Here is a 14,811-nt window from a genome sequence, read left to right as displayed (position 1 = left end):
GCAATTGCTGTTCCCTGTAACAAATTCTCTCAGCACTTTTCACGTTTATTTTGCTGCTTTCTGACTCTCTGTAGACCGTGGGTATTCCGATTTCACTTTTGTAAATTACCTCTCTTTCTCACTTTTAGATTTCTTTCCCTTGCTTTTAGGAAGTTTGAACATTATTTCTATTAAGGATTTTTTATCTCTTTTTTTTTAATTGCATTTTAGGTTTTGGGGTACATGTGAAGAACATGCAAGATTGTTGCATAGGTACACACCTGGCAGTGAGATTTGCTGCCTTCCTCCTCTTCACCTATATCTGGCATTTCTCCCCATGCTATCTCTCCCCAACTCCCCAAACCCCGCTATCCCTCCCCTATTTCCCCCCAACAGACCCCAGTGTGTGATGCTCCCCTCCCTGTGTCCATGTGTTCTATTTGTTCAACACCCGCCTATGAGTGAGAACATGCAGTGTTTGATTTTCTGTTCTTGTGTCGGTTTGCTGAGAATGATGGTTTCCAGATTCATCCATGTCCCTACAAAGTTTTCTTTTTTTTTTCTTTTTTTCTCACCCCACCTCCGCCACCCAAGAATTTTTTATCTCTTTTTGTAGCGCTGTACTTTCGAATTCAAGGGCTTATATCTGGTTTGAACTTAGAAATGTGTAAATTAAAAAAAAAAAAAAATGTAGTCGAGCACGGTGGCTCACGCCTGTAATCCAAGCACTTTGGGAGGCCGAGGTGGGTGGGTCACCTGAGGTCAGGAGTTCAAGACCAGCCTGGCCATCATGGTGAAACCCCATCTTTACTTAAAAAAAAAAAAAAAAGAAAAGAAAAAAGAAAAAGAAGAAAAAATAATAATAAAATAAAATTTTAAAAATGTGTAAATTACCATTTATACCGTTACTTTTTTTTATTGTATTGAAAAAAATAGGCATGATTTACTCCTACTTATAGTTTTTGTCTAGTTAAAACTATATTTATACTTTATAAAATTTTGTCTCTTCTTACAGTAGTTGGCTGTATTAATTATGCTCAATTTTCCAGTTCATTAGTTTTCTTATGATTTCAATTTAATTTATTGGTTAATGCACACACTGTGTGTTAATATACTTTTTTTGCTGTTGTTCAAATATACTTTTACCTTTTGTTTTTCTTAGACAGTTTCACTCTGTTATCTAGGCTGTAGTGCAGTGGCCTTAAACTGGCTCACTGTAGCCTCCACCTCTCAGGCTCAAGGGATCCTGCCACCTCACCCTCCGGAGTTGCTAGAACTCCAAGTTGCATACCACCATGCTAATTTTTGCATTTTTTATAGAGATGGGATTTGCCATGTAGCCCTGGCTGTTCTCAAACTTCTGAGCTCAAGTGATTCACCTTCCTCTGACTTCCAAAGTGCTGGAATTAGAGCTGTGAACCACCACACCTGGCCTTACATTTTATAGCTTCTTGTTCTTTTCACAAAAAAATCATATTAATTTTGTAATATATTTATGTAAACATTTTAAACATAATTGCAATATGGAAAAGCTATTTTATTTTTGTCTTCACATACTTCCTTATTTGTGTCCATCACAGTTTTTAGTTTGGTTCTCACTTTTGGAAAATATCACATTTTGGATTTTTGTAGTCCTGCTATTTTTGTATTTATTCTATTTTCCCTGGGAGCAAGATGGACAGCCACATAGATTTGACATCCTTGTCATCAGTTACTGTCCGAATTAATCTCATGCTTCTTAGGTCTATTACTCCTCTGGATTGTTCTCTTGATTTACTTCTGTTCCTGTAAAGTTGTTGTATTTTCCTTTAACTCTGTTTTGCATTTTAAGTGCCTTTTTAGCTTCTTGAGTATTTTCAATTGTCTACATTAAAATATTTAATAATATATAGAAGTTTTCTAAAGTTACAAGTATCTACAGTATACATGAGTAAAATATTTTACAAAAATATTATAGCGTATAATAGCACCTAATGAGCTATCTCAAACTTCTTCACCCAGAATATGTATCTCTCTCAAAAATACCGTGTGGTAATAGTAATTTGTAAAGGGTAATTTAGTTGATACTTAAAAATTTTCTTATGTTTTACACACATTTCTGAAAATATTACTCACTGCAGTGAACTAAATTGAACTGCACAGAGCCAAAATTACTATCTTTAAAAAATAAAATAAAATAAAAAGTTAAGGTAACATGGATAGAAATATTAACCTGAATTTAGGCCTTTTAACTCCAGTAACCATGCTGCCTTTGTAGCATATTCTGGACATTTTTTTTTTTTTTTTTAATCTGCCATGTTGACTTCAAAACATGATCTTATACAAATAATTTGTGGTCGGGCACTGTGGCTCACGCCTGTAATCCCATCACTTTGGGAGGCCGAGGTGGGCGGATCACGAGGTCAACAGATCGAGACAAGCCTGGCCAACATGGTAAAACCATGGCTCGCCCCGCCTACCCCGCTCCAGGCGAGGGCGCCGCACCCACACTGCACTGTACAGTTTTGTTCTGCACCCGCCGTTCATAGGTGATCCAGACACGAGATGGCTGTCCTCTCTAAGGAATATGGTTTCGTGCTTCTAACTGGTGCTGCCAGCTTTATCATGGTGGCTCACCTAGCCATCAATGTTTCCAAGGCCCGCAAGAAGTACAAAGTGGAGTATCCTACCATGTACAGCACGGACCATGAAAATGGGCACCTATTCAACTGCATTCAGCGAGCCCACCAGAACACGTTGGAAGTGTATCCTCCCTTCTTAATTTTTCTAGTTGTTGGAGGTGTTTACCACCCGCGTATAGCGTCTGGCTTGGGCTTGGCCTGGATTGTTGGACGAGTTCTTTATGCTTATGGCTATTACACGGGAGACCCCAGCAAGCGTAGCCACGGAGCCCTGGGGTCCATCGCCCTCCTGGGTTTGATGGGCACAACCGTGTGTTCTGCTTTCCAGCATCTTGGTTGGATTAAAAGTGGCTTGGGCAGTGGATCCAAATGCTGCCATTAAAGATTATAGGGCTTTCAAAACTCTCATTCAAATGACTTACCTTTATTTCCAGTTATATTTTTTCCCTAAATATAATAAACTTACCTGGCGTCTGCCTCATACCTGAAAAACAAAACAAAACTAAACAAAACAACCATGTCTCTACTGAAAATACAAAAATTCCCTGGGTGCAGTGGTGCATGTCTGTAGTCCTAGCTACTCAGGAGGCTGAAGCAGGAGAATCGCTTGAACCCAGGAGGCAAAGGTTGCAGTGGCCAAGATCACACCACTATACTCCAGCCTGGCCATAGATTGAGACTCTGTCTCAAATAATAATAATAATAATAATTTGCTTGCATTTTCTATTTATTTTATAAATTAGTTAAAAGACAAAAATATAATTTGTGTGTGGCTCAATAGTACTCATTGCTTACAATTCATAATTTCTAGTGTCATTTCAGTTGCCTAGAAAATATAATCTATTGGATTTTACTTATAAAGTCAATGACGTTGTTAGGACTAAAATCTCAGCATTTATTAATTCCCCTCTGGTATTGGAATATAATGTGTATCTTCTGTTTACTAATGAAGAATGCTGTCCATCTGTTTCTGTGCCTAATTAGTCAAACTTTCTAATAACATTATGTAACATTTGTATGTTCATTTAGTTACTGTATACCAAAACATGGGAGTTATGCCCTTAATGTTACCTAATGTTATAGTAAATGCATCAATCTATCTTTTTTATGTATTTCTGTTTTATACATATTGAACTCTTAGGTATAGTTTATGTGTGTAAATTACTTAGAATAATTCCTAATTCTTTGTAGAGGGTACCAAGTACCAACTTCTCTGACTCATTAAATTTCTACTTGTTCATATCATTTTTTTAATTTTTCATTTGTTCTTATTCAAATTTATTTTCTGTTCTATCTAAATATTTATTAAAAATATGAGATAGGCTGGCTGGGCACGGTGGCTCACGTGTGTAATCCAAGCACTTTGGAGGCCAAGGTGGGCAGATCACCTGAGGTCAGGAGTTCAAGACCAGCCTGACCTTAAAAAAACCTGTCTTAAAAAAAAAAAAAAAAAAGTTAAAAAAAATTTGAGATAGGCAAATTTGCCATATTAATAAAATTTCATCTCAAGTAGCATGTTCACTGTTTTCTTTTAGAGAAGTACCTTTTCTGATTCAGGCAGTAAATGCAACTGATAAGATAGCAGTTATAGTCATTTTCTCAATTCTTCACAGCTTTGGATAACTTACTGATTTTCCCAAAGCCTTAGTTTTGTACATTAATCTTTCTGAATATTTCATGCCAACTACTTAGAAAATCTAGAAACACAGAATATTAGAAATTAAAAATAAATACCTTGAGAGGCTCAAATTAACAAAGGAAACTCAAGAAAAATAGAATATATGAGTAGACCTATAACACAATATTATTATTATTATTATTATTATTTGAGACAAAGAGTTTTGCTCTTGTTTCCCAAGCTGGAGTGCAATAGAGCGATCTCAGCTCACCACAACCTCCGCCTCCCGAATTCATGCAATTCTCTTGCCTCAGCCTTCTGAGTAGCTGGGATTACAGGAATACACCACCCCACCAGGCTAATTTTGTATTTTTAGTAGAGACGGGGTTTCTCTATATTGGTCAGGCTGGTCTCGAACTCTCGACTTGCATCAGCCTCCCAAAGTGCTGAGATTACAGGCGTAAGCCACCTTGCCCGGCCAGGAACTTCTTTTTAACTTATCCCTTGCAACTAGCAGTTTAAAATAGACCAAAGAGGAGGGGATGGAGGCCTGTGTTATTATGCCAAAATCAAAATAAGGCATCATATGTAAACAATTATCTCAACAATTATCCCTGATGAATACTCAAAAAGTACTAGCAAATTAAATTCAGCAATATATAACAATAATAATTATTATTATTGTGATAAGTACAACCAAAGAAACTGTTTCAAAAATGCCATGTTTACTTAACATTCAAACAAAAATCAATGCAATACATATTAGTAATAGAATAAAGAACACAAAACAATCTTTTCATAGACATGGGAAAGCTTGTAATGAATACAACACTCTTGCATTATAAAACCCTTAACAACTACAAAACTTTCCAGAACTGCTAAAGAGCGCTTTTAGAGAAATCTACAGCTAATGTTATACTTAATATTGAAAGACTGGATGTTTATGTATAACTCTGCAAATTAGACAAGAATGTTCACTTTGACTTCTTTATTCAACTCAAGCTGATAGTATTACCAAGAGAAATTATGTAAAAAATAAATAAAAAAAATTTTTCTAATGGGAAAAAAGATAAACTCCTCTTTATTGCAAATTTCATAAGCTTCTATATACAAATCTGTAAGAAATTAACTAAAATCCAGTAGTACAAATAAATGAGTTAGGTTAGGTCAAAAGATACAAGATTAAGACACAAAATTAAATTGCACTTTTACATACCAGCTACATGTAATCTAAAAATTAAAAAAATTCCACTCACAATATCATCAGAAGGTAATATTTAGGAATAAAGTTAACAAAAAAGTGTGCAAGATTTTTCCACTGGAAATAAAGTAATAAATATTAATAAAAAGAGCCAAAAAACCGAAATTAAAACAACATTCAATGTTCAAAAATATAATATTGGTAATTTCTCATTACTTCTCAAATTGACCTAGAAATTTAATGCAATTCTTTCAAATTTTGAAGTGTACTTTTATGAAAATTGACCATGTCACCTTAAATTTTATATAAAAATGGAAAGAAAACTGAATACCAAAAACAATATTAAAAAAACTAAAATTTGATGTTTCACACTTTTCAATAACAATTATCACTACAAAGTTACAAATTCAAGAAAATTTTCTGGTAGTATAAATATATATTCATGTAACTCAATGAACTTGATTAAAGTCTGGCCATATGCTCTTGTATTTACAGTAAATATATTTTTTCTTTTTTTATTTTGAGACAAAGAGTCTCACTCTGTCACCAGGTTGAAGTGCAGTGGTGCGATCTCAGCTCACTGAAACCTCCAACTCCCTGGTTCAAGCGTTTCTCCTGCCTCAGCCTCTCGAGTAACTGGGATTACAGGCGCCTGACACTGTGCCAGGTGAATTTTTGTATTTTTAGTTAGAGACAGGGTTTCATCACGTTGGCCTGTATGGTCTCCATTTCCTGACCACATGATCCACCTGCCTCAGCCTCCCAAAGTGCTGGAATTACAAGCATGAGGCACCAGGCCTGGCCAGTAAACAGATTTTGATAAAGGTTTCTAGTAATTTCCATGAGGACAGAGCAGTCTCTTCAACAAATGATGCTGGAAAAATTAGATATTCACAGACCAAAAAAAAAAAAAAAAGGACCTTGAATTCCTAAAATCTCAATATCATACCCAAACTTGATCGTACACCTAAATGTATAAGATAAAACTATACAGTCCTCAGAAAAAGACTGAAGTAAATTCCAGATTACATAATGATTTTTATGTATTATACCAAAAGCACAATCAGGAAAAGGAAAAATAATGAATTGTACTTTCTCAAAGTTAAAAGCTTTCATTCATCACATAATATTATAAAAAATGAAAAGTCACTGGGAGAAACTATTTCAAATTATGTGTCTGATGCACACTAGTACCTGGAATATGTAGAGACATGTTGTAAGTCAATACTAAATGGACAATCTATTTGAAAATTGTGATGTACTTGCTTCGGCAGCACATATACTAAAATTGGAACAATACAGAGAAGTTTAGCATGGCCCCTGCACAAGGATGACAGGCAAATTCGTGAAGGATTCCATTAAAAATAAATAAATAAATAAATAAATAAAATTTTAAAAAAACGAAAATTGTGAAAATAACTTGAACAAAAAATTTCTGCAAAGAATATACGCACGTTGTCAATAAACATAAAAATGTGCAAAAATATTTTTAGTGATTAGGAAAATACAAATCAAAACATCAATGAGATAATAATTAATACTTATTAGAATAGCTATGGCCCGGCATGATGGCTCACGCCTGTAATCCTAGCACTTTTGGTGGACGAGGCGGTCAGATTGCCTGAGCTAAGGAGTTAAACCAGCCTAGACAACACGGTGAAAACCCGTCTCTACTGAAATACAAAAAATATCTGCTCATGGTGTTGTGCACCTGTAGTCCCAGCTACTTGGGAGGCTGAGGCAGGAGAATTGCTTGAACCCGAAAGGCGTAGGTTGCAGTGAGCCGAGATCGCGCAGCTGCACTCCAACCTGGCTACAGGGCAAGACTCCATCTCAAAAAAAAAAGGAAAAAAACTGAAAGAGGAGAAGGCAAAGGCATAGGTATAAAATGATAATGTTCCTTGTGATTAGTTGTAACAAAGAAAAACTGAAGTTTGTAAAAGATATTAACAGACGGAGCCTTCTGGTTAGTTTTGCCAGGTGAGAAATGTGAAATAAATAATAGTACTTTATCAAAGCTCACTCTAACTCACAGATTGTTAGAAACCTATAATAATTTCATCATAGATTTAAAAAATATCCCCTATCAAATATGACTAGGATAATAAACATTCAAGTATATTAATGGCACCTCTGTCTATCGTTTCAGGTACTTGTAGAGCAGCCTATGAAAAAGATACAACTTCATTTCCAACAAATTCCAACACACACATTCAATGCTGAACTCCAAAATTCATTAATAAAACATGGGAGAATGTGTTCTACTTGTTTTCATTCTAAAACGGAAGTAATATGAAGTGTCTAAAACTTTCCATAAAAATTATTAAATTCCTTAGTTACAGTGTATTATAGAAATTAAAACTTTTAATGAAGCTTAGATAATTATGTAATAATATTAATGATAAATATCAGTCACAAGGCTTTAGAAATTCTTATTTTTTTATCTTTCATTTTCTTTCTTTTTTTTGAGACAGAGTTTGGCTCCATCACCAGGTGCCAGGCTGGAGTGCAGTGACCCAATCTCTGCTCACTGCAACCTTCGCCTCCCAGGTTCGAGCAATTCTCCTGCCTCAGTCTGCTGAGTAGCTGGGACGAGCCACCACACCCAGCTAATTTTTGTATTTTTAGTAGAGATGAGACAGGAGAACTGCTTGAACCTGGGAGGTGGAAGTTGCAATGAGCCATGATAGTGACACTGCACTCCAGCCTAGATGACAGAGCAAGACTCCATCTGAAAAAAAAGAAAAAAGAAAATTTAACAATCAGCTCTTGAGAGGCACATTGGTGAGGGCTCTGGGGCACTGTGGTGAAGCACTCACTTGAGCTTTAGGGGATCCGGGCAGCTGAGACCCAGGAGGCAGGACTTAGCCTCCTAAATAGGACCAGAAGTCAAAGCAAAGGAAACAGCATATAATGAGGTAGAGAATATGTTATCTCAACAGCTGAGATATTTACGGAGAGTGGGTTTTGTTTCTGTTTTGTTTTGTTTTCAAGAAAAGGCATTGGCTGGGCACGGTGGCTCACACCTGTAATCCCAGCACTTTGGGAGGCCGAGGAAGGTAGATCACGAGGTCAGGAGTTTGAAACCAGCCTGACCAACATGGTGAAAACCCGCCTCTACCAAAAATACAAAAAAAAAAAAAAAAAATTAGCCGGGCATGGTGGTGGGCGCCTGTAATCTCAGCTGCTTGGGAGGCTGAGGCAGAAGAATTGTTTGAACTCTGGAGGCAGAGGTTGCAGTGAGCCGAGATTGTGCCACTGCACTGCAGCCTGGCACCTGGCAACAGAGTGAGACTCTGTCTCAAAAAAAAAAAAAAAAAAAAAGGCCTTAAATGTCAGCAAAAGCTGAACTTCTAGATCCAGGGTGGTGGGTGGCCCTGAGGCTTTACAAGAAGGGGGAAGTTACCGTGCATGGTAGAAGAACGTCTATTACTCAAGGGGTGAGGGGACTGAGAGCTCTCCAGGGAATCTGGGTAAGAGGGTAGCAGGGAAAGGAAGAGCTAAGTGCTTGTTGCTACACAGAGGAACACCACCCCAGAACAGCTCCTCCTTCAAACTTCAGGAAAAGCTGTGCCACAAAGAGAAAAGTCACAAAGTCACTTAAAGAGTTAAACTTCTTGCAATAAAATGCAGTGAATGGGCCGAGGGTTGTGTTGGGGCTGATGCACACACAGCCCAGAAGTGAGAGAGCATGGGGTACCCTGAGAACTAAAAATGGTTCATTCTCTGAGCCCTGGGTGTGGGGTGGGGAGCGGGAGAAAGACTGACCTTCTAAAGCTGGGTGAACAGTGACAAGTCCCACCCTGTGCAGATTAAAACCCCATGTAAGTCTGTCCCAAGCACATTTCTGGGCCTCCTTACCTTTCCTCTGTGGGTAGCCAGCAGGTGACCCCAACATCAGAATCAGATGCCCCTGTTGAAGAGACCTTGATCCCCTGTTCTTGACCCCAAAAGTCTTCCCATGGACACTGAGGCTGTGGCATGACAGTACTCAGACAAGGCTGCCTCGGAAGAGGCCACGAACACCTGCCCCTTTGCCAACAATGACCTTGAATCATGGGCTCCCAATTGAGGACAGTAAAGATTTTTCCCCAGCTGCAGAGTGTCCTCTCTTTGGACTCTTGAAGTTCCACCCATGGTGACACAGCTGGCTCCAGGCAGTGACTAAGTAGGGTTTGAGGCAAGTCTTTCCATGATGGGACAATGAGGCCTTGGAAAAATGCACTCCTTCTTCAGGGAAAGTTTTATTTCTTCATCTACAGTTGGTCATCCTGAAGCCACAGAATCTTCACCTTCCTTGTCCCCATTTTCTAAAGCCCCTAGACATCCTGCCAGTGTGGGAAAAAGAGAGCTGCTCCTGCAAGGTCCAGAGTCCAGCTCTTAGGGACTCTGCCATTCTGCTTCCTGGCTCCTGTACATCTGCCTTCCAGAGACTAGAGATACAAGGCCTGACACTACACATTCCCATTCCCATAGGACCACAGTCCAGTGGGCTGTCGGGGGGACAGATAAAAAAATTAAAATTTGCAATGCAGCCAAGCACGGTGACTCACGCCTGTAATTCCAGCACTTTGGGAAGCCAAGACAGACGGATCACAAGGTCAGAAGTTCAAGAGGAGCCTGGCCAACATGGTGAAATCCTGTCTGTACTAAAAATACAAAAATTACCCAGGCATGGTGGCAGGTGCCTGTAATCCCAGCTACTCAGGAGGCTGAGGCAGGAGAATTGCTTGAACCCGGGTGGCAGAGGTTGCAGTGAGCTGAAATAGTGCCACTGTACTCCCATCTGGTCAATAGAGTGAGACTCTGTCTCAAATAAATAAATAAAATAAATAAATAAATAAATGTTGCAATGCAACATAACACACACTGTAATAGAAATAAGTTCAGAATCCTCTGAACTTATTTCTGAAGAAATGAAGAAAGAGCACCTTATTTAGCCTGGGCAGGTTGGGAAAGGTGGCCCAGAGCTGATGGCAGACAATGTAGAATTAGATGCTCAGTTGAGCTAGCCTAGCTGAGAAGCAGGGACAGAGCATTAAAGAGAGATGAAATTGTGTATTCAAATATATGAGAGAATAAAGTACATTCCAGGTCTTATGAGTGGGTTGGTTTGAGGAACTATATATATATATTTAGAGATGGGGGTCTCGCTATGTTGCCCAGGCTGGAGTGCAGTGGCTATTCACAGGCTCGATCCCCCTACTGATCAGCACGGGAGTTTTGACCTGCTCCGTTTCTGACCTGGGCCAGTTCACCCATCCCTAGGCAAGCTGGTGGTCCCCCGCTCCAGGAAGGTCACCATATTGTTGCCGAACTTAGTGCGGACACCGGATCGGCATAGTGCACTACAGCCCAGAACTCCTGGACTCAATCGATCCTCCCACCCTCAACCTCCTGAGTAGCTGGGACTACAGGCACGCGCCACTGTGCCGGGTGAGAAACTATATTAATGTTTAGTCTTCTACACTTTGATCAACTCAGCCACAGCCATGGGACTTAATTGGTATATAAAATCTGAACAGCAGTAATCCCCATGTCATTTTCAGGAAAAAAATAAAAAAAGAATGCATGGTTCAAGAGCCAGTGCCTTCTTCCCTACCTCTGCAATAGCGGAAGCTCGTGTTGAGAGAGAACTTCCATCAGTCTAGACCCCTGATTGCCAGTACTGCTTAAAGGCCCCTGCTCATCTGCAATGAACATATAGTGTGAGCAAGAAATGAAGTTAATGACTCATTTGTTACTGCAGCCTAGCTGAGCCTGGTCCTAACTGATACTATTGGTATGACTGAAACAGAGGCTTATGTTGGGGAATGCCAAGAGGTAAGCCTGCAGCTGAATCAGGTCAGCCAGCTTCCCTATGTGATATTGTGCTTTAGCTGGCCTAGAGCCAGAAACTGAACAACGCCATTTTATAAGATAAAGCTGCGTTTGGCTTCTGTAAATAAAACTGCTAGCTTGCTCTGAAAAATGCCCACTATGTAAAGCTGCTTACCTTTTCTTATCAGTACCAGAATAAGCAGCCCAAGCTAATGCCATCTTGGCCCCTGTGACTTGTAATAAGTAACTAAGGTCTGTAATTTTCACCCTACCGAGATAGTGTGTAAACTAACGTTTATCTTGACTTCTGTAAACCACTTAAGTAACAATCGGAGTGACAAAAGTCCCCTGGCCCTTGGAATGTCCGGAGCCCCCCTCACCCTCGTCTCTGCCCAGGTGGTGATTTACAGAATCCACTAGCCGTTGGAATGTCTGAAGCCCTTCATCCCCATCCCCGCTCCTCACCCTCTGGGTCCTAAAACAAGGATGTCGTTTTTCAGCTTAAAAACCCTGCTCTCCCTGAGTTCGACACCACAGGTTGGAGAGACGTGGGTCCTCTGTGGTCACCGGCAATAAAGACCCTGCAATTTGGCATACTTTTGTCTTGGTGTTAATTCATACTCGATCCAATACTTCACCTATTGTTCTTTCTCAGGATGTTAGATAGCACAACAGGCTGTAGTTAAGTTGGTTTAAGTTCTAGCTCCATCATGTTCTAACTTTCTGACCTTGGGCAGTTTAATCTCCTTAAACCTAATTTTATCTATCTGAAAACTGAGAATAATTAAAATAATATTACCTATTTTATAGGGCTGTTACATTTGAATAAATAAATACTGAACATTCTCTGTCCCGAATAATAATTCTTGGACTACCTGTTCCCAGTTACCTGTGTGGTTATTTGAACTGCAAACTCTCCCACCCCAACCCCAGGGCAAATCAGAGCCTCTGCACATGGGGCACAGAGGTCTGCACTTTAAAAAAGCACTCCAGGCAGTCTTTTTGCATGCTGAAGTTAAAGAACCACTACGCTCAAGGCTTTGATGAACAATTAAACTTCCACACAGGGGAAGAATCATTGACTGGAGGCTGGCTTTGTCTGAGGTCAATAATCCTGCAGCTAGGGGGCTGGGCGCGGTGGCTCACGCCTGTAATCCCAGCACTTTGGGAGGCCGAGGCGGGTGGATCACGAGGTCAAGAGATCGAGACTATCCTGGTCAACATGATGAAACCCCATCTCTACTAAAAATACAAAAAAATTATCTGGGCGTGGTGGTGCGTGCTTGTAATCTCAGCTACTCAGGAGGCTGAGACAGGAGAATTGCCTGAACCCAGAAGGCGGAGGTTGCGGTGAGCCGAGATTGCGCCATTGCACTCCAGCCTGGGTAACAAGAGCGAAACTCCTTCTCAGAAAAAAAAAAAAACCCTGCAGCTGATCAAGTGTCATAGCACTTCCCATAAAAGCCTGAGACTTCCCTGGGATCAAGCTCAGTAGTAAAATTCTGGCAGTATTCAGGTCTCTGCAGCCTGCCCAGGCCAGCTACGGAACATTTTGTGAGGTCTTCTCCAAGGAAGAGCCTCCAGCAATACATCCCTTCCCACTCTTCCAATTGGTCCTGGCTTGGGGAGGCTTTTTTCCTGAGGACATGGAACCTGTTTCTTTTTCTTCAGAATAAGGCTGATGGCTGCAAAAACGAAACCCTGGTAAGTAGCCTTCTTACGAGAGTCGCATAAAGGCCTCAGATGAGTAAGATGCTTCAAGTGTATTACTGATCAGATCTGTCCCAGCCGCTCTCCTTGCCAGCAGCTTCTCCCAGCACCTGCTGTTGCCATTTGTCTCTTCCTACGCACCGCTCCAAATCCCACACATGCTCGAAAACACACCATGAATTTCTAAGGCTTCTGGCCCTTCCAGTCCTTCATGTCACCACTTTCCCAACCATGTCCTCACTCTCTCCCTTGCCCCTGTAACTTACCTGGGAAGGGAGTTCAGGCCGATCCCCTGTAATGGATGCTGTTGGTGTCCTGACCAGACCCCCTTCACCGTCTCCTAGAAAAGGGTACAAATGCTGACCGTCTTGTCTAAGGAAGCCGGATTTGTGGTGCCTTCCACACCCCAAGGCTCCAAGGCGGGATCAGGCTGAAGTTAAAATGCAGCTGAGCCTCATCCTTGCTTCTCTTCCTCCCCCGTCTCATCTCGCCTTACCCACTTCTGCACAGACCTTTTTCTCCAGACAGAACTTCCTGATTTTGGCAGTCCCCTACCAGGGACTTAGGGCCTTGAAACTGGACAATAATCATTGTCCCAAAATTTGGAAACCATCTGGCTGTCTTGAGTTGCTGGGAAAGAGGCTGCTAATTTAACACACTTAAGTAGTCAATTTATTACCCCAGGCATCATCTGAGGATGCCTTTTCCTACTGTGCCTCTCAGTTTTAACACTAGCCATCTACTGGAGTGCTGATAATACCTCTGGAAGGTCTGCTGTTTGATGTCTGCTTTTGTCTGGGACACAAGCTGCTGTCATGAATCCTCTTCTGCAATATCCCCACATCATGTATGACCTCAAAGGTACAGTGACTATGACAGCAGTAAAAATTCTAGCCTTTATTTCCTCTGCTTTTTTGCAAGATTATGCTGAGTAAAAACAATAACATGGCCTCCCTGACTGATCTAACGTTTATCAGGGCTTGATAGTAAAAAAAAGTTTGTGTTAATTAGTGATGACATATCCATTTCAGAAGGTTCCATTGTCTCTCTCAAGAGAAAGCCTAGACACAAATATTGAGGTCAATTTGGGGGAGTAGTTATCTGATAAATCTAGCCTAGGGCAAAATCTGGTGTTAATGACACATTCATGGGGGGCATGCCATCAATGGGCAAAGAAAGCAAGGTTGGCAGGGTTAAGGTTTTTAACCATAATATAGGAGGATTTGAGAGGAAGAGTCTAGTAAACTTTCATGAGGTAAGTCAAGATGCAGAAAAGTGCTATGCATTTTCTTTTTTTATTTTATTTTTAATTTATTATTATTTTTAAAGACGGGGTTTCACCATGTTGGTCAGGCTGGTCTTCAACTCCCAACCTCAGGTGATCCACCCACCTTGTCTTCCAAAGTGCTTGGATTAGAGGCATGAGCCACCACGCCCAGCCTAGTGCTGTGCATTTTCTTTGTTTGTTTTTTGTTTTTTTTTTTTTTTTGAGATGGAGTTTTGCTCTTGTTACCCAGGCTGGAGTGCAATGGCGCGATCTCAGCTCACCGCAACCTCCGCCTCCTGGGTTCAGTCAATTCTCCTGCCTCAGCCTCCTGAGTAGCTGGGACTACAGGCACGCGCCACCATGCCCAGCTAATTTTTTGTATTTTTAGTAGAGACGGGGTTTCACCATGTTAACCAGGATGGTCTCGATCTCTTGACCTCGTGATCTGCCCGCCTTGGCCTCCCACAGTGCTGTGCATTTTCATGAAGCAATAGGATCTGCACAGCAAGGAGAACATGAGTGTCAAGTGGGTGACCTAATACCATATCAGTGGGGCTTTGGACGTGTTTGACAGTTCCAGCCTTGACTCAAAGGC

At 40.6% G+C, this 14,811-nt stretch overlaps 1 long non-coding RNA gene, 1 other non-coding gene and 1 pseudogene across 3 annotated transcripts; all 3 read left to right on the top strand.

Annotated features, from left to right (window-relative positions):
- The first annotated feature begins 661 nt into the window (after window positions 1–661).
- Window positions 662–7,101, top strand: LOC116545098. Its single transcript, XR_004266185.1, has 2 exons — window positions 662–722; window positions 7,028–7,101. It is a non-coding gene; the product is annotated as an uncharacterized LOC116545098 (long non-coding RNA).
- On the top strand, window positions 2,451–3,086 carry LOC116545097 (annotated as a pseudogene). Its single transcript, XR_004266184.1, has one exon. The product of XR_004266184.1 is annotated as a microsomal glutathione S-transferase 3 pseudogene (transcript).
- Window positions 6,678–6,784, top strand: LOC116545106. Its single transcript, XR_004266190.1, has one exon. It is a non-coding gene; the product is annotated as a U6 spliceosomal RNA (small nuclear RNA).
- Window positions 7,102–14,811: the final 7,710 nt, after the last annotated feature.

Source organism: Sapajus apella, unplaced genomic scaffold (assembly GCF_009761245.1).
Source record: "Sapajus apella isolate SASKATOON/1434 unplaced genomic scaffold, GSC_monkey_1.0 scaffold246, whole genome shotgun sequence".
In the NCBI taxonomy this organism is placed as follows: domain Eukaryota; kingdom Metazoa; phylum Chordata; class Mammalia; order Primates; family Cebidae; genus Sapajus; species Sapajus apella.
The sequence above is the reverse complement of the archived record's forward strand: the minus strand, read 5'-3'. Positions and strand labels throughout refer to the sequence as shown.